Source organism: Sminthopsis crassicaudata, chromosome 1 (genome assembly GCF_048593235.1).
Source record: "Sminthopsis crassicaudata isolate SCR6 chromosome 1, ASM4859323v1, whole genome shotgun sequence".
Classification (NCBI taxonomy): domain Eukaryota; kingdom Metazoa; phylum Chordata; class Mammalia; order Dasyuromorphia; family Dasyuridae; genus Sminthopsis; species Sminthopsis crassicaudata.
This window is the reverse complement of record NC_133617.1, coordinates 419,355,796-419,381,176: the sequence shown is the minus strand read 5'-3', so window position 1 is coordinate 419,381,176 and position 25,381 is coordinate 419,355,796. Positions and strand designations below refer to the sequence as shown.

The 25,381-nt window shown below is 34.8% G+C and overlaps 1 protein-coding gene across 5 annotated transcripts in view; it reads right to left on the bottom strand.

The window, feature by feature from the left end:
* Positions 1 to 25,381, bottom strand: part of UNC13B (unc-13 homolog B) — a 339,532-nt gene that overhangs the window by 309,328 nt on the left and 4,823 nt on the right. The window contains exon 1 of one of the 5 annotated variants that reach the window (XM_074280312.1): positions 13,513 to 13,585. The exons of the other annotated variants lie outside the window; for them this stretch is intronic. The gene's annotated coding sequence lies outside the window, so the exon portion shown is untranslated. Of the gene's footprint in view, positions 1 to 13,512; positions 13,586 to 25,381 lie in introns of those variants that run through there. 5 annotated transcript variants of the gene reach the window in all.

The following is a 25,381-nucleotide window of genomic DNA, read 5'->3' as shown; positions in this document are numbered from 1 at the left end:
TGGGTCAAAGGGTATGCACACTTTGATAACTTTTTGGGCATAGTTTCAAATTGCTCTCCAGAATGGCTGGATTCTTTCACAACTCCACCAACAATGTATCAGTGTCCCAGTTTTCCCACATCCCCTCCAACATTCATCATTATTTGTTCCTGTCATCTTAGCTAATCTGACAGGTGTGTAGTGGTATCTCAGAGTTGTCTTAATTTGCATTTCTCTGATCAGTAGTGATTTGGAACACTCTTTCATATGAGTGGAAATAGTTTCAATTTCATCATCTGAGAATTGTCTGTTCATATCCTTTGACCATTTATCAATTGGAGAATGGGGAAACACATACTTTTATAGAGCTTTACAGGATACTAGAGGTCACCTTCATCCAGTTTCTCAAACTACATCTAGGCCACTAAAATATCTAGTTTCTTTACAAAGGACAGGTTTTCCCACCACAATTTCAGTGCTACTGCTTGTGTTGGCTCAAAGGATTGGGGGCTAAGAAAATGGAGAAGAAAGCCATAAATAGGAAAAGGATACAAAAGTCAGACTTGCATGTTTATGGGCTTTGAAAAGGCATTTCTTGTAAAGTAAAAGTTTCACATCAATAAAAATGTGTTGCAAACTGGCAGCTGAAAAACACTGATTTAATCTAATCCCAAGCCCATAAAGTTACAGATTAGAAAATGGAGGCTCAGAAGATTAAGTGCCTTGTCAAAGATCATACAACTCAGTGGCAGAAATGAAACTTGGACTTAAGACTCTTAATCCTATGCTCTTTCCACTCCACTCTCTAGGAATTTCCAATAAATTTTTAGTTTTAGTAATCATAATACTAACTCTCATCCCCAATCCCTATTGCTATTATTTTAGTTTCTATATATTAATTGTCTATCTAGTCAATACCATGATATAATTGGCAGGGAGCCCAGTCCAAGTTTTGTCCTTCCCTGTGTGACAAGTCACAAGCTCTCAGAATCTCAATTTCAAAGACTTGTAAAATGCAAAAGGCATATAAACAAAATAAGAAAAGGAGATCCGAGAAACCAGAACAGTACACATGATTAACTGCAACTATGTAAATACAACACACTGAAAAGAACACAGAACAAATGCATTTTTTGTTTGCTGTTGTTTAATTAGTTTGGTCTTACTTTCCCTAAAGGGGTTCAGGGTAACACGTTAAAAGATTTTACTTTTTGAAATGTACTGTGTACAATGTAATAATGATGTTCTGTGATGATCAGCTATAAATGACTTTGCTATTCTCAGCAGTATACTTATCCCTAACTATTCTGAAGGACTTATGATAAAAAATCCTATCCATACCCAGAGAAGGAACCAATTGTATCTGAATACATATTGAAACACTCATTTGCATTCTCTCTCTCCCTCCTCTCTCCTCTGTCTCTGTCTGTCTCTCTGTCCCCCTCTTCTCTCTACTCCCTTCTTTCTCTCTCACACCTTCCTCTCTCTCTCCCCCTCTTGTTTCCCCCCCTCCTCTTTCTCCCTTCTCTCTTCCTACTCTCTCCCCCCCAAATATTTCTTTTCTTGAGAGTTTTTTTGTTTTGTTTTTTAGGGTGGGCAATCTATATTTTCTTTAACAACAAGACTTTTATGGAAATGTTGTGCATAACTTCATATGTGGTTTCTTAATGGGGACTGGGGGTGATTTTTTAAAATTAAAAATAAAGATTTTACTCTCCATGTCTCTGTTTTTGCATTTGGTTATTCAATTATAAGTTTAAGAAAAAAAATTAAAATACCATTTATCTATAGCAATAGCAAAATTAAAGATGAAATAACAGGAAAGTCATGTACAAGATAATTACAAAATGCATAATATGTTTGGTAACAAATCCCTCAAAACCATAATTAAATCTACATAGCTACAATTCAAAATACCACTTCTTAAAGAAATAAAGTACAACTTAAATAACTGGAGGAATATTCAGTGCTAACATAAGAGACTAAGCATTTGTATGTGGACATTTTGCTTGCTGAAAAGAACAGAAAAAGAATATTTGTGTGAGGAAAACTAATAAAACTAGACTGATAAGAAATAAAACCTCTCAGATAAAATATTGAGAAAACAAGACTGCATTAAGTGTAAATGCACTAAGAAGATCTGTTTTAAAGTAGAGTACTACCTAAGGTAATGATGGTTACACACCAACCATATGAGTCTTTCAGAGTTTTGAAGGCTAAAACTAAAAAATTATATTAAATAACTTTGGGGGCTATGGGAAGCTTATATAAGAACTGTTGGGATCACATTTAACAAAAAAAAGTAGAATTTTTTACCTTCATACTATAAGTTATAGATGAGTCACTGCTTATGAGGAAGACTTGATATAAGGCATTAGAAATCAGAAAGAAAAATAGGAAATAATAGGAAAGCAGTAAGAAATAATCAGATAAAGAAAAAAGTATAAGGAACAGCTGAGTTCAAGACAATCAAAGATAACATAGGAGAAAATAGTTGCTTCAAGCTGAACAGTTGACCAGAGACAGTCATGCTCTATTGACTAGAAGAGTCACTGCTTTGCTAAAAGCTGAAATACTGAGAAAAGACTTAGACAACTGAGCAAAATGAGTGAAACTTGATAAACTATGGAATTGCTGGAAGCTCCTTGGAAGAAAGTTGAATCTCACTACTTTGTGAAGAGCTTATGTCCTTCTAATACCACCCACATCCTGAGAAAGGGTAAACTTCTCAAGAATTGCCTGAGTTACCCTTTACTGATACTGTAGTTTGAGGAGGAGATACAGAAGGGATGAGATAGGTTTCCACATCTGCTTTGCTGTGAGCAGAGGCTAAGATTTGCTAAGAGCTGATTGGAGAAAATATAATCCCCAGCTATTTGAGGAACTGACAGGAGAAAGTCTATATGAGCCTATTACTAACTACAACTTAAGAAGAGAAATACTTCCAAGTCCCAAAGCAATCTGATAAACTTAGCAGTTCTCTGTTTTGAAGGAACTAAAAGAGTGTCACTAAAAGAGTGTAATACTTTCTCATCACCCTGCCAAGACTGGCAGTGTACTAAAAGAGCACGTCACTGCTTCAATAGCCCAAGAGTAGCAGAGAAGAACTCTGCTCATCAGTACTATGAGAACCAGAACAAACAGATAGCATAGTTGTTGTTTTTTTTCCCCAATCATGTGAAAAATTATTCAGACTGTTCTCTAAAGAGACCAAACTCACAAGGGATTGCCCAAAGTCCCCCCAGTAACAGGAGTTTTCTCATTCATGTGCCTTTCTAGTAGGAATCTTTACCTCTCTACTCTAAAGATATTCCATGTATTGGTGGGAAAATATATAGACTAATATATTTATATTATTCCTGCTCTTGTCTTCTACTGAATAAATGTCATAATTAGTCTTATTTTTTTCTCATATTCCATTTTATATCTCTGTTTTTTGTTGTTTTCAAATTCTCCATTCTTGGAATGCTCCTCTTCCTCACTTCCACCTCTTGAAACTCTTAGTTTTATTTAAGTGTCATCATAAGGTTCTACTTTCTTCAAGAAGCCTTTCCTGATTCCTCTAAATGTTAACTTCCACCCAAATTAATTATATGTGAATTAATAATAATAATAATGGCTAGCATTTACATAACACCTTAAGGTTTACAAAGTACTTTATACAGGTTATCCCAACAATTCTATGAGAGATATGCTATCACTATTCTGATTTTATTTATGGGTATACTGAGGCTAAGAAATGCTAGAGTCACACAGTTAACATACCTGGATCAGGACTTGAATCCAGGTCTTCCTGTCTCCAATTCCAGCATTCTACTCATTATACCGCTTAACTACCTCTAGGTAAGATGTAAGTCCTCTGATGGGTTAAGACTGTCTCACTTTTATATTACTATTCCCAGTATCTATTATATCACTTCGCACATAAGAAATGCTTAGTAACTGTTTGTTGATTGATTTATGGTAAAAGATTAAAAATCTATTTGGTAATAGGATATCAGGAACTAATCAGAAAGAAAATTCCCTAGAAGGGCAGCACAGTAAAGTAGAAAGAGCATTAATCTTGAAAATGGAAGACACTATGGCTCAAATTCTGCCTACAAGGCTTGTGGCATTACCATGGGCAAGTCACTTAACTACTATGAGGCCCAGTTTCCTCATCAACAGAATAGAAAGAATAATAGCATCATCTTCATAGGATTATTGTCATGATCAAACAAAAAAAGGTTTGTAAACTCTATAAATCTTAAAACATTATATAGGATATATATATAGGATAATTCTTATATAGGATAAAGAATATTTGATAAACTCCAAAACTCTAGAGATAAGAATTTCTTAAAATTTTGGGCCTATATTGGGAAAGATACTAAAATGTTTTCAGCTATTCATTTTTAAATAAATGTTAAACTTGCTCTGTAATAAAAATTAAAATAATAATACTTATCACATCACATTTGCAAAGCACTTTATAGCTTTTCAAGTGTTTCACATATATTATCTCATTCAACACCTACAATCCTTTGACACAGGCAGAGCAGGATAGGCAGTATTATCTTAACTTTACAAAAGAAGAAATAAAGTTCATATTATCTTCTAAGGTGATGTGTAGGGCAGAGATCAAACTAAAGTCCAGGGCTCCTGACCCTCTTCCAATTCTTCTCACTCTGTCCCAATCTATCAGCTAGTTCTCAACTGTACTGTTTAATGTTGCTATATATTTACCTATATTAACAAACACATACTATTCAAAAGCAGCATAAAATCTAAAGCTATGATCTAGAGATCAAAGAAAACCATCATTTTATAGTGTGGATGCAGTAATCTAGGTACAAATGAGATCAAGTATCTCAGGCTACCTATTCAGAAGGGAAGGGGAAAGGAAGAATGTGAAAATGGAAAGGAGAAAGGGACAAGATTTATTAAATATCTACTGGGGGCCAGGTGGGAAAATGGATAGAGTCTTGAGCCTGGAGATAGGAAAACTCATCTTGAGTTCAAATCTGGCCTCAGATACTTACTGGCTGTTCGACCCTGGACAAGTCATTTAACCCGGTCTGCCTCAGTTTCTTCTTCTGTCAAATAAGCTGGAGAAGGAAATAGCCAACCACTCTTGTATCTCTGCCAAGAAAACCCCAAATGAAGAGCCAGACACGACTGAACATGAACAACAATACTATACTAAGCATTTTACTGATATTATGTCACTTCATCTTCAAAATAAGACTGAGAAGTAGGTGTTATTACTATCCCCATCTTACAGATGAAGAAACTGAAGCAGATAGGGTTAAGTGACTTGCTCAGTGTCACATAGCTAAAAAGTACTTGAATCTGAATTTGAATTTCCTAAACCCAGGATTTATAATGCTAAGAGACATATTAGAGACATATGATTGATTCTTGTTTTTTTCTAAATTTAGTACTGAAACTGAACATTCTTTAAACTTCAAACTTCCAAGTTATACAAAACAAATCAATTTTCTATTACCTACAAAATGTTGGACACAAAAAGGACACCTAATAAATAAAATTAATCAATTTTATGCAAATTGAAATTTTGTAAACTGCATTTTGAGAAAAGCAAAATACCTATTTGGATACATCTTAGCCTATAATTATGTCATTTAATTATTTCTTACTTCATTGGAAAGCCTGGAATTGTATCGCTAAGTAAGTCTGGTCCCAATTCCTGGAAAATTCATTGTTCTCTATATTCCTATGCTTTCCTAAGAAATGTTTGTTTTGTTTTGTTTTGATTCTACAGATATTTTCAACAAGATAATTCTTCCATATCCAAGAGCAGTTTAAATTAACAAAGAGTTTTTATAGTCCTTGTAATCAAGGCCAGTTCTATATAAACACAGCTGAATGGAATCAAGGCCAAATTATCCAGTCTGGTTCTCTCAGGAGCTACTTTAATATGACTTAGATGGAAGAACTAGGACCATACCAAAAGCCTAGTCAATATATATGAATGAACAAAGGTAAACAAGTGGGATTCTTTGGAGAAAATCCAAATTTTCTGTACAGACTTCTAACAAATCATATTGAATTTACCAGCTGTTAATAGTGTTGTCAATCCTGATACTTTCAGAAACTTTTACTAATGATATATTTCAGATTCATATTGTTTAAACATTTGAATGCAACAAACATTTATTTAGTATTTCCTATGTGCAAGGAACTAATGTTTTCAATTGAGTTTACTTTTAATTAATCAACTTTTTGCTGCACTTTCCATTGCTATTCTTTTGAAAAATATATTTACTGCATAACTACCCTCTATAATTTAGTAAGAATATCAATATCACAATCAAAGGCAATTAGTATAAAGGAATATATATTCACTAATAATTAATTTGTCACATATACAACAGAATATCTTGCTATTTCTATTAAAAAATTATTAGCTATAAAATCCTTGCTCATAACAAAAGATAAACAATAAGGTCTTACGTCAAACCTCAATTAGCCAAGTAAAGCCAATGACTAATTCTAAAGTAAACACACTACAGGTTATAATTTATCTCTTTTCTTTCCCCCTAAATAAACACACCTTAACCAGAGCACAGTTTGCCTTAATTTATAAACAGGTTTCTATGGTGTCCACTTGTTAGAAATAACTTAAACTTGATTAAACACTGACACACCAAAAAAGCAGTCTGTCCATCTATCTCTCCCCTACATTATACAACTGCAAAAAGGTATAGGTACTAACTCAACTCAAGAAGGTGGCAAATGAGAAAAGGACCTATTGAATCAACCAGTTTGGTGTTTTAACTTTAGTACTCAAAATGCCACTCAAAACCACTATGCTAAACTCTATTTGCAAATCAGTTATAATAATATACCAATAATATAAAAAGTCATTACCTTGATTTAATATTATAAACATTGATTAAGTATTGTTAGATGAAGACACAGTCATTAGCCTCAAGAAACTTACAGCCTGATGAGGGGGGAGACATTATATATGCAAATTAGTATATTATAAAATAAAACATGTTAAATATGTAGATGAAGAAATATTTATTAAATACTCTACAAGAAAGACCAGTAGTTCACTAAATGCTGCTTCACACAAATATACTTTAAGTAATTTGTTGTGAGTGTGTGTGTGTATGCGCATCTAGGTACCATGCTAGACCCTGAATAGGCTGCAGAGAATTATTGTATAGAATGGAATCTCTACCCACAAGAATCTTCTAAACTGGACTGTAACATATTCTTAACATTCAATAGCATAGTTACTGAGATACCAACCCAGATCTCCAGAAAGGAAATAGAAAATATTTCACATTGCAAAACTCCTAAATGGAATATGGAAAAAGTATTCATATTTGTCAAAAACACCTGTCATTACCCTGAGAAGGGCAGACCAGGATAGGGAATGTAAATTGGAGTTCCTTAGGCAACAGCAAAATTACTCCATCAAACAACAGGTGTTAACAGAAAAAAAAACAAAAAAAAAAAAAAAACCTGTTAGTCAACAAATCTTCAAATAATACTAGTCCTCTGTGTAAGTTTATTTCATTACAGTAAACTCCTAAAAGAAGTTGGAATATTTATATAGCTGTTACCATCTTGTCCCTTCTGTTCGGCTTTTTGGCCACAAGAAAAACATGTTTTCAAATAGCTCTCAAAGGATGTCTTAGGCACTCCTACTATCATTTTAAATGAGTTGTTGGATTACCACCTTAGGCCAACTCATCTGAGTTCATTAAATGTCACTGTACTTTTCCAAGTATGGCAAAAACAGAGATTATGATATTTTCTAACCAGAAAGTTGGTAAGACTTTGTCCAAGGGTAATAAATTCTTGTTCTAGAATTAAAGACCTGAATTTGAATGATAATTCTACTATTTATTACCTATATAACCCTGAACAAATCATTCAATGTTGCCTCATTTGACAATAAAGTAGTTGGACCAAATGGTTCCTTTCAACTCTTGATCCTACGATGGACTATGTCTATTCTTTGTTCATCCTATGGGTCAAGGGATTCAAATTATATTTTAAATCCTATACATAAAAAAAAAAAAATTCATTCTAATCCTTTTGTTATAGCAAAAAAAAAAAAAAAGGAAACAAAAAAGGATTGAGGAATAGATTGTGAAACAAGAATGTAATAAAATATTACATCACCACAAGAAATTATCAATATGAAGGATTCAGAGACATAGAGATATTTGCATCAATTATTGCAATGATGTAAGTAAAATCAGGAAAAAGACAGATAGAATTGACTACAATGAGGAAGGAAGAAGAGATGAGCAAACTTTCTTTGCCCCAGAAAAGAGATAAGGGATAAAAAATTAAGAGAACATTGCTCTCTAATTTGCAGATGTTAGAGACTATCAATGGGGAATATTGTATATACTGTGATACCAGAGTGGATGTCTTAGTTTTGCTCTATTTTCTTTTTTAAATTTTTGTTACAAAGGATGACTTCCTGGTTGAGGGAAGAAGAATATGCTTGTAAATAATGTAATATACTTTTTTTTTTTACTGCAATCAGTAAAAATTATAAGTCCAAATTTTTTCAAATGGAAATGATGTAACTAAACATCAAATTAATATTATACATAATAAGCATTAATTAGGTATGATAAAGATCTTTATTTTCTAGGCTGACAGAAGGATCAATTCATTAACAAATACTTATTAAGAAACTTTCTTGTATAACCTTTATTCTAGGTCAAAGGTTTTTAACCTATGGCTCATAAAGAGATTTTAGAGGTCTGTGAATATGGATGGGAGGAAAAATGCATCTTCATTTCAAAATAACTGATTTCCTTTGTAATTTTAGGGTTTTTTTAAATTTTATGCAATTACAAACATTATTCTGAGGAGTACAGAGACTTCACCAGACTTCCAGAGGGCATCATGACACAGAAAAGGTTAAGGACTTTTATGCCAAATATATAAAGATTTATAAAAATAATAATCATAATTCATAATTCTTTTAAGGCTCTTAAAATTTTGAAGTGACACATGATTTAACTGCATATGAAAGCCTTTGAAAAGTATAAAGTAGCCAATAGGAAAGTATTGTCATGATCACTTTTTAAATTTTTAGTTTGTTCTTATTGTTACCAAAAGTTTCACTGATTGTAGACCAGAGATCAATGGCCTTCAGTGCACATCTCAGAAGATATGCTAGATTCTGAAGCCACCTGTGAGATCATCTAAGTAATCTGATTCTCCCATAAGTCACTGATACTTTTTCAGTGACTTGGTCCCTTACTAAGCTCTTCCCTATTCACACTCACCTGATTTTTCAGCTCATACATATTCTAAGTCCTTCATCATGCAACCTCCAAGACCTAAAAATAAACTAAATATTGTCAGTGTCTTCATCAGTCTATCTATAAGCTGAATATTTAAATATTCAGGCACTCAAGATGCATTTATTAAATAGCTACTATTTTAGGGGCACTGTGCTAGATGCTGAGGTTACAAAGACAAAAGTGAAACAGTAAAAGTAAAACACTTCAAGGACTCAAAGGGCTTACATTGAATCAAGGAAAACAAGTGTGTATATGAAGATGCAAAAATAGACACTAAAATGTAAAAGGGAAGGCTTTCAGATATAAAGTGAACATTCTACACCTTAGAAAAGATCTGAGGTTGGAATAGCTCAATAGTATACAAAAATAAAGCAACAAAAAAAGAATTTAACTCAAGGGTACAGATTATCTTATCTTTTGTGTCTGCCCACTCATTTGAATAAGACACAGACCAGAATCTCCCAGTTTAAATGGCTGATCACCATCATCAGAAAAGATAGATTGCTCAGCAAGAGAACTTGTTCAAAACCAAAAAGGATTCTGCAACAAGAGACTTCCTTTCCAGGAAGTGGCTAGCCTCGGAGCCAAGGTCCTGAAGAGGCTCCTCTGCCAACCCTAGACTAAGGGTCCTTGCCCTTGCTGAAAGAGTGCCTTATCAGACCAGGCTGAAGAGAACACTGTAACACTCAGCCAAGCCAGAGGCGGAATGTAGTAAAAGCTGTACATGTCCATCAAAGAGTGAGTTCAGGTAGTCCAACATATCAACCCTTCCATCAGGGATATCCTGCCTTGTAAAGAGTACAGAGCCTGAATCATTTGCCCAAAAGCCAAGTGATCTGCCTTGTCCAGTCCAGCAGAAACTAAGTCTGGCAAGGAGCCAGTCAGTGGAGTAGCAAGTACAGTTACTCAACGTGAGATCCCACAGCAAACTTCAGGAGGACTCTCCTGATAAAGAACAGTTCAATAAATTCCTACTCTTTCAGAATTGTGAACTGCCATGGTTTTTCTACACCAATGCTCAATTACCATATAACTTCAAGTTTATGCCAGATCTTCCCCCTAATATCCTGCAACTATTTATGGAAGAATGGGGAAATAGTCTGTAATTATTGTTATGTTGGTTCAGTAAATAACTTGTCTAAAAACATTGAATTTAACTGGGTGATTGATTATAAAAGGGAATCACACTAATTGGAGTTTATAAACTACATTGTTAGGAGGATTACCATAGGGGCAGTTAGGTGGTGCAATGGATAGAGCACCAGCCTTGAATTCAGGAGGACCCGAGTTTAAATCTGGTCTCAGACACTTAGCACTTCCTAGCTGTGTGACCCTGGGCAAGTCACTTAACCCCAGCCTCAGGGGGGGGAAGGATAACCACTCACAGGAGTACTCTTGAGTATCCCCTCTGGGGATCAAATATGCCAGTTCTGATGTGAAATTGGAGGAATGAAGGGCTGGGTGGGTAGAGTTATAGAGAAAAGAGTTATATAAGTATATACCAGCTACATCCAAGATAGATACAAAGTAATTTGTTAGAAGATTATGAGTAGAGAATCAAGAAAGGTTTCACATAGGAGGTGACACTTGAACTTAACAAATTTTAAATTGGATGTCAATGTAATTTACAAATCAACCATTTTAACATAATGGTATGCTTCATAAAGGATAAAACTGTTCCAACCTGGACTACCAAAGAAAATATCTGGAGCCTCAGGCAAGCAATCTTTCACCCTGCAAAATCAGCTTCTTCCAAATACTTCAACAAAGTTTAAATTTGGAGATAGCTATTGAACCTATAATTATTATTTATCTCTTGATTAAGACAACAAAACTTTGGGAACCGTTTGCCTTCACTATTTTAAACCTTGCCTACAGTTTAAGTTATCCAATACTTATTTATTCAAATGATCTGTGATTTCCACATTGAGCAAACTTCCATCAATGCAAACCACTAGTCTGTTGTTGCTTAGTTGTTTTCAATATTTTGTGATCACATTTGGGATTTTCTTGGCAAGGATACTGGAGTGGTTTACAATTTCATTGTCAAGATCATTTCATCAATGAGGAAAATGAGGTTAAGTGACTTGCCCAGGGTCACACAGCTAGTATCTGAGATTGGATTTGAATTTGGGGAAGATGAATCTTACTGACTGGAGGCCCAGAACTCTATCCAATGTGTCACCTAGATACCCACACCACTGTTGCTTAAGACAAAAAAAAAAAAAGTTAAGTGACTTACCCAGAGTCACACAATTAATAAATATCAGAATCCTGATTTTATTCTAGTTCTTCCAGACTCCAACTTCCACACTTCCTCTCAGTTCTAATTGCCATTATTAAACTAATCTTCTTTATAAATAACCATAATTACTCAAGTTTCTTCCAAATAAAAGCTAAACTTCCTGGGTCTTGCATACTTGATACTAACCTTGCTTCCAACTATCATTCTGTTCTACCTTTATATCTTTTGTAGTAGCTGTTAAATTCATGCATTTTGGAACAGCTACATGGTGTAGTGGATAGAGCACTAGCCTTGAAGCCAAGAGGACCTGAGTTCAAATGTGACCTCAAATACTTAACACTTACTAGCTGTGTGACCCTGGGCAAGTCACTAAACCCCAATTGCCTCAGCCCAAAAATAAATAAATAAATAAATTCATGCATTTTTCAAACTCTCTTTATATCCTATTTATTGCCTGTGGGAAAAGAGTAGTCTGAATTTCTTCATATCATAACTTTCTTCAAGAAATAAAAGCCTCACTAGTAGTTTTTAATTCATAAAGTTTTTTTAATAGAGTCAAAGGTTCATGGGTTAAAAGGAAAGCTCAAAGATCTTGTCCACCCCACTTATTTATTTTAAAGTGATCCAGAATGTAACTGAGCATGACTTAAGTATGTAAGTACTAGCGATGGAATTTTAAATCAGATCCTCTATCACAACATAATATTTTCACCTTTTTTGTTGTTTGCTTGCTTGTTTTTTTTCTTCCCTCATTTTTTCTTTTTTGATCTGATTTTTCTTTTATAGCATAACAAATGTAGAAATATGTTTAGAAGAATTATACATGTTTAGCCTATATTGGATTACTCTAGGGAAGGGGGAAATGGAGAAGGGAGGGAGAAAAATATGAAACACAAACTTTTGCCAGGGTGACGTTGAAAACTATCTTTGCATGTATTTTGAAATATAAAAAAATCTATTATTAAAAAAATTATCTCCCTTAATTTGGGGTTGAACCTAATAGGAAATATAAGTAGGTTCAACGTAGGTTCCAAAAAAATCTCCATAAGTACAAAATATGACAAAAATAGACAGCAATCTCTTTAAAACATCAAAAAAGCCAACACCATGATATAGCACTCAACAAAGCTAAAGTGATTGTGAGAGACATAGTATCTAGGAGCAAGGAGATGATAGCTCATTTCCCAGTGTTCTGTTCAGAGCAGTTTTTAGTTCTGGGAAGACATTGATAATCTGGAGGGTAGGTCCAGAGAAGAATGATCAGGATGGTAAAGGTCTTGAGATCAAGCCAAGGGAGAGGGACTGTTGCTGCCTTTGTGTATTTATTTCAAGGACTATCATGTAGAAGAAAGATCAGACTTGTTTGGCTTGGCTGCAGAAAGCAGAACTAGAAACAATGGGTGGAAGTTACAGAGAGGCAGATTTTGGCTCAATATGAAAAAAAACTTCCTAATAATTAAACCTGTCCAAGAGAGGACTGGGCTGCCTTTGGAAGTAGTGGGTTCCTGTTCATACAACATCTTCAAGCTAAGGCTGAATAATCTACCATTTGTCAGGTATGTTATAGAGGAGATGACTGTTCAAGTTAATGGTTAAAATAGACAGTCTAAGATATTCCCATCCCACTGTGATATTTTTGTAAAGTCTTGATTTTCTATTCTAGTACAAAAGTCATAGCACAGAGTTATGTAACATGTTTGTATTTGCCCTAAAAGACACTTTTTTACATAGCCCAAGATATTAAAATGAGTCTGCATTTTCTGAACATATATTGTCTAATCAATGGGAAGGACACTAGGAAGAAGTGTGGTTTTTTTCAAAGACTGTGGACAGTGATATAGTGGGAATGGTTCTGGTGTGAAGTTAGAAGACCTGAGTTTGAATCTTGGCTCTAATATAGTCCAAATCCATGATCTTTTGATCCAACATGAAGTGAGTGGGGGAAAAAAAACAACACACAAAGCCAATTCATTTACATATGAAATGGTAAGTACCCACCTCTGACACTACCAGTTTGACTTTAAACATATCATTTAATTTCCCAGAACCTCAGTTTTCTCATCTGTCAAATGGCAGGGTTGGACAGTTTGGCTTCTAATAAATCTTCTAGTTCTAAATCCACGATCATGAGGTCGAATAATCTACAAACAAAAGCATCTATCATCAATCAGCACAAAAAAAACCTAATCATGTGATCATCTGTGTAGCCCAGTCCTACCTGACGATTGTTCTCCTAAACTTCTGAGAACCATGGAAATTTTAAGAAAATATTCCCCAAGTATTAATGGAAATTAAAGTTTATGATACTATCCAAATATGATCCATCTTTTTTGCTTTTGTTTTTTAAAGATCTCATTTTCTTATGACTGGTGTTGAAGGGAAGGAAGAATATAAGTAGTACATTTAAAATATTGGTTAATTTATCGTAAAACTGTTAACTCCTACTCTTTGAGTCCTATATACTATAACTCTGGCTTCACAATTAGAATTCATACCACAAGAAAATAAGCCACATAGGAAACTTTTAATTCTTAGTTACATTTCAAGAAAAAGTAAACCTTAATTTAGTAGAGCAATGTAATTACATATGTGAAGCTGATGGGGGTTGAGGTCCCTTTAAGATTCTTTTCTGATTTCCCAAACCCCATGGCTGACCTTGATTCACAAATCCTGGTCAAAAAAGCACCCTTTTGAATACCCAGGCCCAGTCCCCACTATCTGCTCAGCTTCCCCCAGCCCCCACCGGATCTGAGCTAACTGAAAAGCCCTCGAGAACTTGGGGTACTGCCCACAAAGCCCCTTTTAGGTATAAAAGAGCCAAGCAGGAGCTCTCTCTTGACAGGAGCCCTTCCCCCCAACACATGGTATCCTTCCGGCCATGTAAGGGTTCCTGCCGGCCCAATGGCCACCTCTGGCCCTGGCGTCTTTCTAATTGAACTTTACTTCCAAATTCCTACAATAAACCTTTTATTTATCAATCTAGGTTTTTGGGCCTGTAAATTCATTTACAAGGGACGCTGCACCTCATGGGATCTTTGCGCCGACAAATGGGGTTCCCCCTTTCCTTTCTCTCATCAAAGCCACAAACAAAAATACAGCAACAACCCATACTTTCCCAGGGGAGGAGAGTCTAGAGCTAGGGATCTATCCCCAAGAGGAAACTGATGCTGAAGAGAGACAATATATATGATTTGCTCCTAAGAAAATAAGGAGAGATAAATCACTGGAATGAAATCTGGAAATCTTAGTGCCAAGCTATCCCAAAAAAAAGTCACCATAAGAGAAGAAAATAGAGAATGGGCTTTTCTTTTGAGATGGGAGTGGAAAGTAAGAGAAGGAAGTAAAGGGAGATTCCCATTAAAAAGAAAACCAGAAAAACAGCTCAGGGCTCTTGACAAAAGAAAAAATATTGCCCAATGTGAAACAAAATTAAGGAAGAAGTTTCTTCCATTTAGGCAACTATCATATAGTTACAAGAATGCTGGATATGAATCTTAAGGCATGGATTCAAATACCATTTCTGTCACTTCCTGCTTACATGAATGACTATGGAATTTGGTCTCTCAGCTTCAGTTTTTTCATCTATAAAATTAGGAAATCAATTAGATGAACCTTCTAGTTCTAAATCCTAAGAGACTAAGATCCAAGACTGCTCTTGATGAGGGTCTACTAGCTAGGATTTGGCACTTTCACCACTACCGCCTGGGTTCATTTCCCAGTCAGGGAATCAAAAATGATGCGGGTCTAGTGGTAGAGGAGAGTTGTGAGAATTGAGGTGGGAATCCCCTCTGGTCTATGCAGATCCAACATGAAAGAATTCATGAAACAGAAAAGTCTGAATGGCAGAAAAGGAAAATTCATTGTTCACTAAGAAAGAGCTCTCTTAGCAGTCAAAACTTCTCATTAGAAGTCTGACAAGAGATGGATTGACAAGTCATGATTATATGGGATACATCTTGTCCTGGGGGCTAGGAACTGTCTGAGCTAGTCAATAAAGGACCATCAGACAGAGATCTCCAATTGAATAAAATCATTTTGAAGGCTTTTTCCTCAGAGTCTGAGAATTTCCTGAAAGGGATCCGGGCCACCCCTAAAAGATCAATGAAGGGTACTTTGATCTCCAATTGAATGCCACTTAACTTTGTCTGGGAAGGTATGCTTTTTCCCAGGGAAGGACCTGAGATCCCAAATCTCCCTTCTTTTACAGATTAAAGGGAACACAATTTCTCCCCACCCCCCACTCCACATTAGTCTTAAATGTAGAAAGAGTAAAAAGCTCAACATTTATGGTTTCAAGGAGCTGAAGATACACACACCCCTCTCTACCCATTTCATTATTACCTCAGATTCTACAGGAGGTCAATTTCTTTAGTTTAAGACTATCTTTTGGTTAAATACAAAAACCACTGAAAGCTATATATCTTTGAATGAGTGTGTAAATTCCCTTTCTGTGATTAGATTTTAATGGTTAATAATAATAATAATAATAATAATAATAATAATAATAAAGTTACATTGTAACTTAAGATTTGCCAAAAGTTTTAATCAGTAAGTGAAAGAGGCTGAAAAAAAGGTAGAGGATGGTGAAGAAAATGCAAAAACAGAAAGATATGAGTCTTGTAGACTAGTTTGGATTATTTCCTAACTTTGCCTACATTGTATCATCTTGTTCACCATGTGATTTTACCATGCTCAGGGAGCATTTGTGAGTGCATCTTCTGCATGAAGTACTACACTACCTACTAGAAAGGATTAAAAAAAATTAAAAGAAACAGACTTTTAAAAAATCTTATAATTCATTTGGAGAGAAAAGATATACACAAATGTAACAAGGAGGGAAGAAAACCTCCTGCATAATGTAATCCAATGAGTTTATAAAGCAATGAATGAATGCAAAGAAATAGATAATAATAAAATGTTAGCACCCAGGGGTACATGACAGTCACTTTAACTTTCAGAAATTCATTTCCTGTGAATTCCTAATATAAGGCTCAATAAAGTGCCAAAAGCCACACAGAATATGGGACATATCATTGGAATCCAACCTGCTCCCACGCTGATCCCAACTCCTCTATGTTGGTGCAACTACTTGCCCCAAATTCCAAATTATGAGTCATCCCTTATCCATAGAGAATCAAATGGGAAATCAGTTATTAACTTAATATTCTAGCTTTTCTCCCAAAAGAAACACCTTGTATTACAATACTTAATCAGTTGTTATTGTTGATAATAATATTGCTTTATATTTATATATGTATACATATATATAATATATATATATATAATTGTATAAACAGAAGCTCAGAGAAAGTAGATTGGGCAGTAGAAGATTCCTATTTCTACTATACCACACTTAGTTAAGTGTAGTATTTTGTGGGCCCTATAGATACTTTCTAGTCTACAAATCAATCAACAGAGTTACTCTTTATAATAGCCAGAGAATTGTCTAAAGGCCAGGTTGGCCTTTGAAAAAAGTCAAGATACAATTAATTCAATTTGTCAAACATTTAGCTTACCCAAAATCCCACATTAATCTCAATTATTATACTATTGGATCTTTAACAAATGCAGAATTGCATGCATTTTCTTCATTTTGATGCCTCTTGTTTTTACATCACATATCTCCAAATATATGATCTATCTTTTGTAACAAAGACTTTAAAAGGAGGAAAAAAAAGTGGTTTCTCAAAACCAATACATGACCAAGTCTAACTAAAATATGTGCAATATTCCACACTTATAATGCCCCATTTCTGCAATAAAGGAAAGGATGTTGGACTTATTTTCTAAAGATCTGCACAATATAGTTTTCTACCACAATTTAACAAGCAACATTTTTTTCCTAGCTCATCACCTTTTCAAAGTCAAATTATCTAGATCCTAGCTCATATTTAATACAGAAATCATTTGTAATTTAGTTCAATCATTTGACCACCTTTGTCCTGCTTCACTTTTGCTCGAATTATCTCCTTACATTTTCTACTCTCCACCCTTTTCATAGTTGCTAGGCAGAACATCTTCACTGCCCTCTACCTTCCACCATCCCTTCATCACCCACAATTTAAACATTGAGAAATTAATAAAGTAAACAGCTGCAAGAGAAAACTAATATCACAATTAATAACAATTTATAAAAAAAATCTGTTTCTAGAACCTTCAGCAAGACTTTACTATGCAAAAACTAAGTAACAAATAGACACAGAAAGATGAAAATCAGATGTTCTTTTATCCTGGAAATTTAATTGCTTAATGACAAGTGTTTCCTGCTCTTCACATTATATGTGGTACAGTGGATAAAGTGCTGCACCTAGAGTCAGGATCCAAGTTCAATATGACCTCAAGCACATATTAGCTGTGTGACCTTGGGCAAGTCATTTAACCTGTCTGCCTTAACTGTAAAATGAGGATTATATCACCTACTTCATAGGGTGGTTATAATTGTTTTATTTTTAATTCCAAATTCTCTCCCTCCTCCTATCCCCTCCCCATACATTGAGGGCATGAAAAATGATATCCATTATATACAGACATACAAAACATTTCCACATTAGCCATATTCAGAGGAGGGCAGGGGAAGCAAGAGAAATAAAGCTGGGGAAATATGCTTCAATTTGTACTGAGTCTATCAGCTCTATCTAGAGCCTAACAGCTGCTAGCATGAATCTTTTGGAGCTGTGACAGATCACCATCATTGTATTGTTCAGAATTATTGTCTTTCATAGCTGGCTATCTTGATAACAGTACTATTATTGGATAAATTGTTTACCTGGTAAACTCACTTCACTTACAGTCTCAGTTTTCACTTCTTTGCTACCACAAAAAGCGTTAAATATTTTTGTACATATAAGGTTCTTTTCTTTTTTCTTTGATCTCTCTAGAATATAAACTTAATAGTGATATTGCTGGATCAAAGAGTATGCAATTCTGTAACCTTTGGGCATAATTCCAAATTGTTCTCCAAAATGATTGGATTAATTCACAACTGCACCAACTGTGTACTATAAGGTTGTTGAAGGAATGAAATAATATTTGTAAAGCATTTAGCACAGTACCTAGGACACAGTAGGTGTTTAATAAATGCTTATTCTGTTCTTCCCCTCTCTCCCTTCAAATTTTTTACGTGTAAACCTAAGTAGAAAACCGAATCCTAATTCCATCATCTCTACTTTCCAAACAGTGGTATTGGCTTCCTGCTAAATAAAAAACAAGCAAAAAACCCCAAGTTCCATTCTGGAGAAGATGACTCTTTTCTCCCTGTAGTCCAATAGGTCACCTTCATATTTTGAGAATAGCAGCACTCTTCCTCTTCAAGAATTAAGGAAAAACAAGAAGAAATAGCTTACAGGAAAATAAAACTTACTTGCCACAAAAACAAACAGAAAAGTTAACAAATAACAAGAAACAAGAAATATTCATTTTTTGAATTGTATAGAATTTTATCTGATGCTTCCACTACATTCTACTTCTCAATAAGCACAGAATAAATTCACAGAAACCTAAGATGGAACATTCCAAACAGCCAAAAATCCAGTCTATCGCTCCTTTATCTAGACAGCCTTCACCTAAACTATTCTAAGCACAAGAGCATCAATCTTGTGGGGGGGTTTTTTAATCTCTTGGAAAGCTTCCTTTTGTAATCTATTTCAGGGCTCACTTTAAGATTTTGATACATGTCTACTCTAAATTACTCTTCTGCTATAAATTTTAGGACTTCTAGTTTCTCCCCAGTTATTTTATATGCTGGTGCCAATACAGTGTTACCTCAGTGAATCTGATGAGATTCGGCACAGGGCAGAGAGTTGTGAGAACTCCTTCTGGTCAGCCAAGGTCCTTTGTAAATGAATTTACAAACCCAAAAAGACTGGCAAAAATAAGTTTGTAGTTGTAACTGAGAAACCCATCTTAGGCTTAGGAAGACTGACTTCCTTAGTGGCAAGGTCCCAACAGAGAAGTAAAGGTCAAGCAGAGGAATCCTGGCAAGATAAAGTTCCTGGCAGAGAAATCCAGATAGAGAGGTAAAGAGGATGTGGTCCTGTTAGGGAAATAGATCAGAGAGCTAAAGAGGGGTTAACGCTGAAAATAGAAGGCCTGCTCAGTGGACAGAGGGTCCTTGAAGGCAGCTATGCCAAGAGAGAGAAGTTCTTCTTGCTTTTGGCCCTCCACAAAGAATGAGCCCCAAATTGCCCCTTTTTATAATTTGAAACTTTAACCTAAAAGCTCAGTGCAGTTTGAGTTGACATCCATCAGACTGAAATCTTCGAATTGAATAGAAATTTTCCAAATGAAAGGAGTCCTAGACTAATTTCCAACTCAATAGCAGTCAATAGAAATCTAGCTTGGGCTAAGTAGTAGTGGTCCTGGACTCAACTAGTCCCACCAAGATAAACACAATGAAACCACTTTATCTTGATTCCCTAGGGCAGGTCTCTCAGGGGAAAGCTTCTCTGAGGGTTCAAGGAGTTTCTCAAGCATTCCTCCCAAAATCAGAGAGACAGTTTCAGGGTTCCCCACATCAAATCTATAGTCTGTCAAATTGGCTCCTCCCTTCAATGGAACAGGTCACAAAGTACCAGCACCTTCTCATCCTGCATCACTTCTTGTCTATGCCTTTTCTACAATTTCTCCAGAGAAGATCTATCATAATAAGACCTTTCCTTGAGGCCTTTCCTCTTTAAGTATTTTCACATGTTATAAGTTGCAGTGGAGCAATTAATATGTCTTACTAAGTAACTGGTCCGCTTCATTTGCAATTACACATTACCTGATTGATATCCTTTACCCAGGTTGGTGACAAACCAATATTTCTAAAATAGTGCTTTCTTAAAAATAAATTTGCTGTTCAAAAGTGTATAAATGTTTTCTCTTTGCCTATGAGACCAAATCCTAATTCCTAATTCTGTCATTAGGGGCATTCATAATTTGGTACTATAATACTTGTCTAACCCTACTTCCTAAGTTTCAAATGATGAATCATAGCTTATTCATATCCCTACCCACTTGCTCACCCAGAACATCTAGCAAGTTTATATTGCCACATATATAGTTAGCATACAGTAATAATCCATACACTCCTCAACAATATAGTAATTGTTATTACATTATAGTGTATACATATATACACACATATACTCTTACAACCCTATCATAAATTATCACAAATAAATTTTCTTACCAGGAATTTCCAGGGAATCAAAATTAAAAGGCTTGTAGTTACTATATTTGGATCTATAGTTTTAAAAAAAATGACACAGACTAATGTATTTTCTGTGTTTGTGCAAGACTGATTAAAAGATTTAGCTATCCCTCAGCCTTCTTTTCTTCTGGCTAAGTAATCTCAATTTCTTTAATATAATAACACAAAACTACCTTGGCTTTATTTAGGACCACAATTCCAAATTTGCAAATTAATGCCAAATTTATTCAATTGCCTTCTCAAATTTACTGGATCTGAGTCTAACTCGAAACTAAATTAAAACGAAAATGGGTATATCAAAGGTGGTACTCACTAGTCATTATTTTTTCTTCTCTGAGGGATTCTGAACAGTAGTTCTTGAGATTAATTTCCTCCCAAACTCTCTGCCTTCCAAATAAGAATACTTAACATAAAATCTCTTTTACTGTGGAAAGCCCTATTAACCTTTAGGGTGACTCTCAGAGGTCTTTAATCTGAAGCTCTGAAACAGGGAAATAGTCTCTAAAAAGAGGCTTATCTCCAAGCTGGAGAACACTTTTGATTCTAAGATCCTAAGAATTCCACATTGCTGCAGAAAATCCAGAAACAATTTGGTTCAAATTATCCAGGCCAATGCCACAAAATTATTCCATTTCATTCAATTCATTCACCAATACTGACTGGTTCTTTCACAAAAATAACTTGGACAAGTGAACAATTTAGTAGGAGAAACGAAATCACTCAAGGAATTAAAATAGTCACAGTGACTCCCTTCGGATGTAAGAGTATTAGGTAAAGAAATCTTATAGTCTGCCTGCACCATTCCATGCTCTATGAACACTTTGGCAATAGCAAAGTACCATGACCATCACCTGTATACATCTGGAATATATCAACAGATGAAATGCAAGGAGAATGAGCACAAAAAAGGACTAATTATCATAGTACCTACACAATCATTTTAACAATTGTTATTTTTTATAAATGACTTCAGCTTTTAAGGACTAGTCATAGCACAATACAAATATAAGTTCCTTGCTGGTAGATGTTATTTTATTCATTGCATTTGTATCCTTAGTGCCTAATACAGTGCACATTATTTACTTTCATTTCCTTCCCCAAAGACAGTGCTCGATTATACTAAGTTTTGCCAAAAAACAAAACAACAACAACAACAAAAAAAACATTATTAATATAGCTACGATACTTAGACTTATTTCTACATGTTTGATTTATTTTACAAATAAACTACAATTTTGTAATTCAATGTTAAATAGCAATATTGGAGGTAACAATGTATTACCATAACATCACCTTTAAATGTATGATCAAACCAAAGATGCTGACAGGCTCCAGAGTCAGTCCTAGATAGCTGTGGTTGTTTCCAGGCCCTATCACTAGTACAAATATAAAGTATTAGCAGAAGCCCTCAGGAATAGTGCTTACATTCAAAGACTAGGGACACTCACTCAATGCTTCAAAATAACTGTGATTTCACAAATAGGGTATTTTCTCCTCCAATGCAAACTCACACGACACAATCTCACTTCTGGACAGCAACAGAATTCACTTCCTGATTATGGTGGGTACTGATTCTTCAACAGTGGTCCTTATCCTCCTGTAAATTTTCTCCCCCTCAAAGAATCAAATCATATACATTAACAAAGGATGTTTTTAAGGGAAAAGAATCAATTAATATAATTTAGAAATCTGAAAATATATGTAGTGCAATGTCCACACCTGTGGACCTCCCACCTCCATAGAGTAGTAAGAGAGGTGTTTTCTCATATCTCTTCATTGGAATTATGCTTATTCTTTGTAATCTTATAACATTCACTTTTGATTGTTATGCAATTTTTGTTCTTTGCACTTACATTTTTGTAGTCATAGCTATATTATTTTCTTGCCTCTGCTTAGAAAGCATCTAGAGTTTTCGCTATATACATTATGTTTATTATTTCTTATATCCTATTACATTGTTGGTGGAACTGTGAACAGATACAGCCATTCTGGAGAGCAATTTGAACTATACTCAAAAAGTTATCAAACTGTGCATATCTTTTGATCCAGCAGTGTTTCTACTGGGCTTATATCCCAAAGAAATCTTAAAGGAGAAAAAGGGACCCACATGTGCAAAAATGTTTGTGGTAGCCCTTTTTGTAGTGGCTAGAAACTGAAAACTGAATGGATGTCCATCAATTGGAGAATGACTGAATATATTATGATTTATGAATATTATTGTTTTTTAAGAAATGATCAGCAGGATGATTTTAGAGAGGTCTGGAGAGACCTACATGAACTGATGCTAAGTGAAATAAGCAGAACCAGGAGATCATTATACACGGCAACAAGACTGTATGATGATCAATTCTGATGGACGTGGCTCTCTTCAACAATGAGATGATTCAAACCAGTTCCAGTTGTTCAGTGATGAAGAGAGCCATCTACACCCAGAGAGAAGACTGTGGAATCTGGGTGTGGAGCACACCATAGCATCTTCACTTTTTCTGTTGATGTTTGCTTGCATTTTGTTTTCTTTCTCAGTTTTTTTCCTTCTTTGCCCAATTTTTCTTGTGCAGCAAGATAACTGTATAAATATGTATATATAGATATTGGATTTAACATATATTTTAACATATTTAACATGTACTAGACTACCTGCCATCTAGGGGAGGGGGTAGGGAGAAGGAGGGAAAAATTTGGAACAAAGTTTTGCAAGGGTCAATGATGAAAAATTACCCATGCATATGTTTTGTAAATAAAAAGCTTTAATAAAAAATTTTAGAAAGAAGATAAATATTTATTATATTACAGAAATATTTCATTACACTAATGTATTGTGTTATAATTTTGTTTAGTCATTGCCCCAGTTGGTAAGGATCTAATTTATTTTCAGCTCTTTACTATCATTAAAAGATGCCAATATCATGGCATTTATAGGGACCTTTTTTAAAAATTATGCTTTCTTGAGGTATAAACTTAAAGAAAAATCTCTGGGACAAATGGTATAGACATTTTAGTCATTTCATCTGCATCATTTCACATTGAATTAATACAGCCATTTTGGAAAGCAAAGGTTCAACCGAAAATGCACTGATGTACCCAAAGCAAAGGTTCAACCGAAAATGCACTGATGTACCCATCTTCCCACAATCCCTCCAATAATGATTTCCATTTTTTGTCAACTTCTGATTTCTTACAAGGTCCAAATTTCTTTCAGAACTTGAAACCATATCTTCCACCTTTCACTAATGCTTCCACCTAAGCACTGATAGACAGGCTTACTTAACTTAAAACAAAAGTAATTAATCACTGGTAGAGACAGCAGAGAGCATCAATCATGTATAAAGTTTGGGGAAGGGATATTTTACTACAAGCATACAGGTTTCAAGTTAGCAGAATAATATCTCCTTCTATGTCATCTTCCAACTCTATATGGCATTATGACCTGAAAACTGCAGGTCTAGAATACATTTTTTGGTTCACAGTACAAAAAAGTTACTATTCTATATTAGAAGACTCTAAGACCATGGAACAGATACAAAAATATCATCTTTGGAACAGATACAAAAATATCATTAGCTTCTGATAAAGGATCTCATATTCCTGATGAATACTTAAGCCTTCGTTTAATGCCTCTGGCTACCTCAGATCTGGAATTTCATCTTAACTTGTGCATCCACCATGTCTTAGAAATTGGTCTCATGGAGTATAGCCCTCATCAGCTTTGGGTAATAAGTAGTTCTGAATATAACTGATTGAACCTGGCAGAACTTGTGCTGTACTAGCATAGTTTTCAAGAAAGCAGAGACATTATTACCATGCTACATTATGGTAAACAAACATGGAGTTAATGAGTAAAACTCAAAAATCCTGGATATGGAGTATCTCATTGCATTTAGTCACATCACACTGAGTTGTTTGACTGCTTTGGAACCACATAGAATCAGATAAAAATATTCATTGAAAAAGTTCTTATTTTGTTAGCCATTGTGGAGATAAGTACAAAGACATATAAAACTATAGTCTCTGCTCAGAAAAAATTTATGCTTTAGCTCAAGAGACTAAACAAAATCATGTGAGACAATATTTCCGCCCTCAAAGACCCTATAATTTTGTAGGGGAGGCTAAAGATATACTGGAATAGTTAATTAACAAGAGTTAAATAGAATCTTAGATTCAGAGCTAAAAGGGACTTTGGAGATTATCTAATCAAACTTCCCACCAAAAACAGGAATCCTCAGAAGAGATAGTCCTCCAGACTCTGCTTTCTAATGAATTCCTGTCCCAGAAAGCAGCCTGTTTTTTTTTTTTTTTTCTTTGATAGCTAAGGATGAGAAATGCATCCTTATATTGATAGAAATTTGTCTCCCTACCACTTCTATTCATTTATCTTCATTCTGCTTTTTGAAGCCATTGAAAATATTTAGTCAAATTTCTTTCTTATATGACAGCCCTTCAAACATTTCAAAATAGCTATCATGTTCCCTTATTTTTCTTTTCTCTTTCAGGCTAAACATCTCTACTTTCTCCTATCATTCTTGATATACCATCAAGAATTTCTATAATCTTTGCCATCATAGTAGTTACTCTTCTCAGGGCACATGTTAATATGTCAACATAGTTCCTAAATAACTGAACATGAGACTTTATATGCAGTCTAACCAGTACCCTTGTCACAGAGATTATACTATA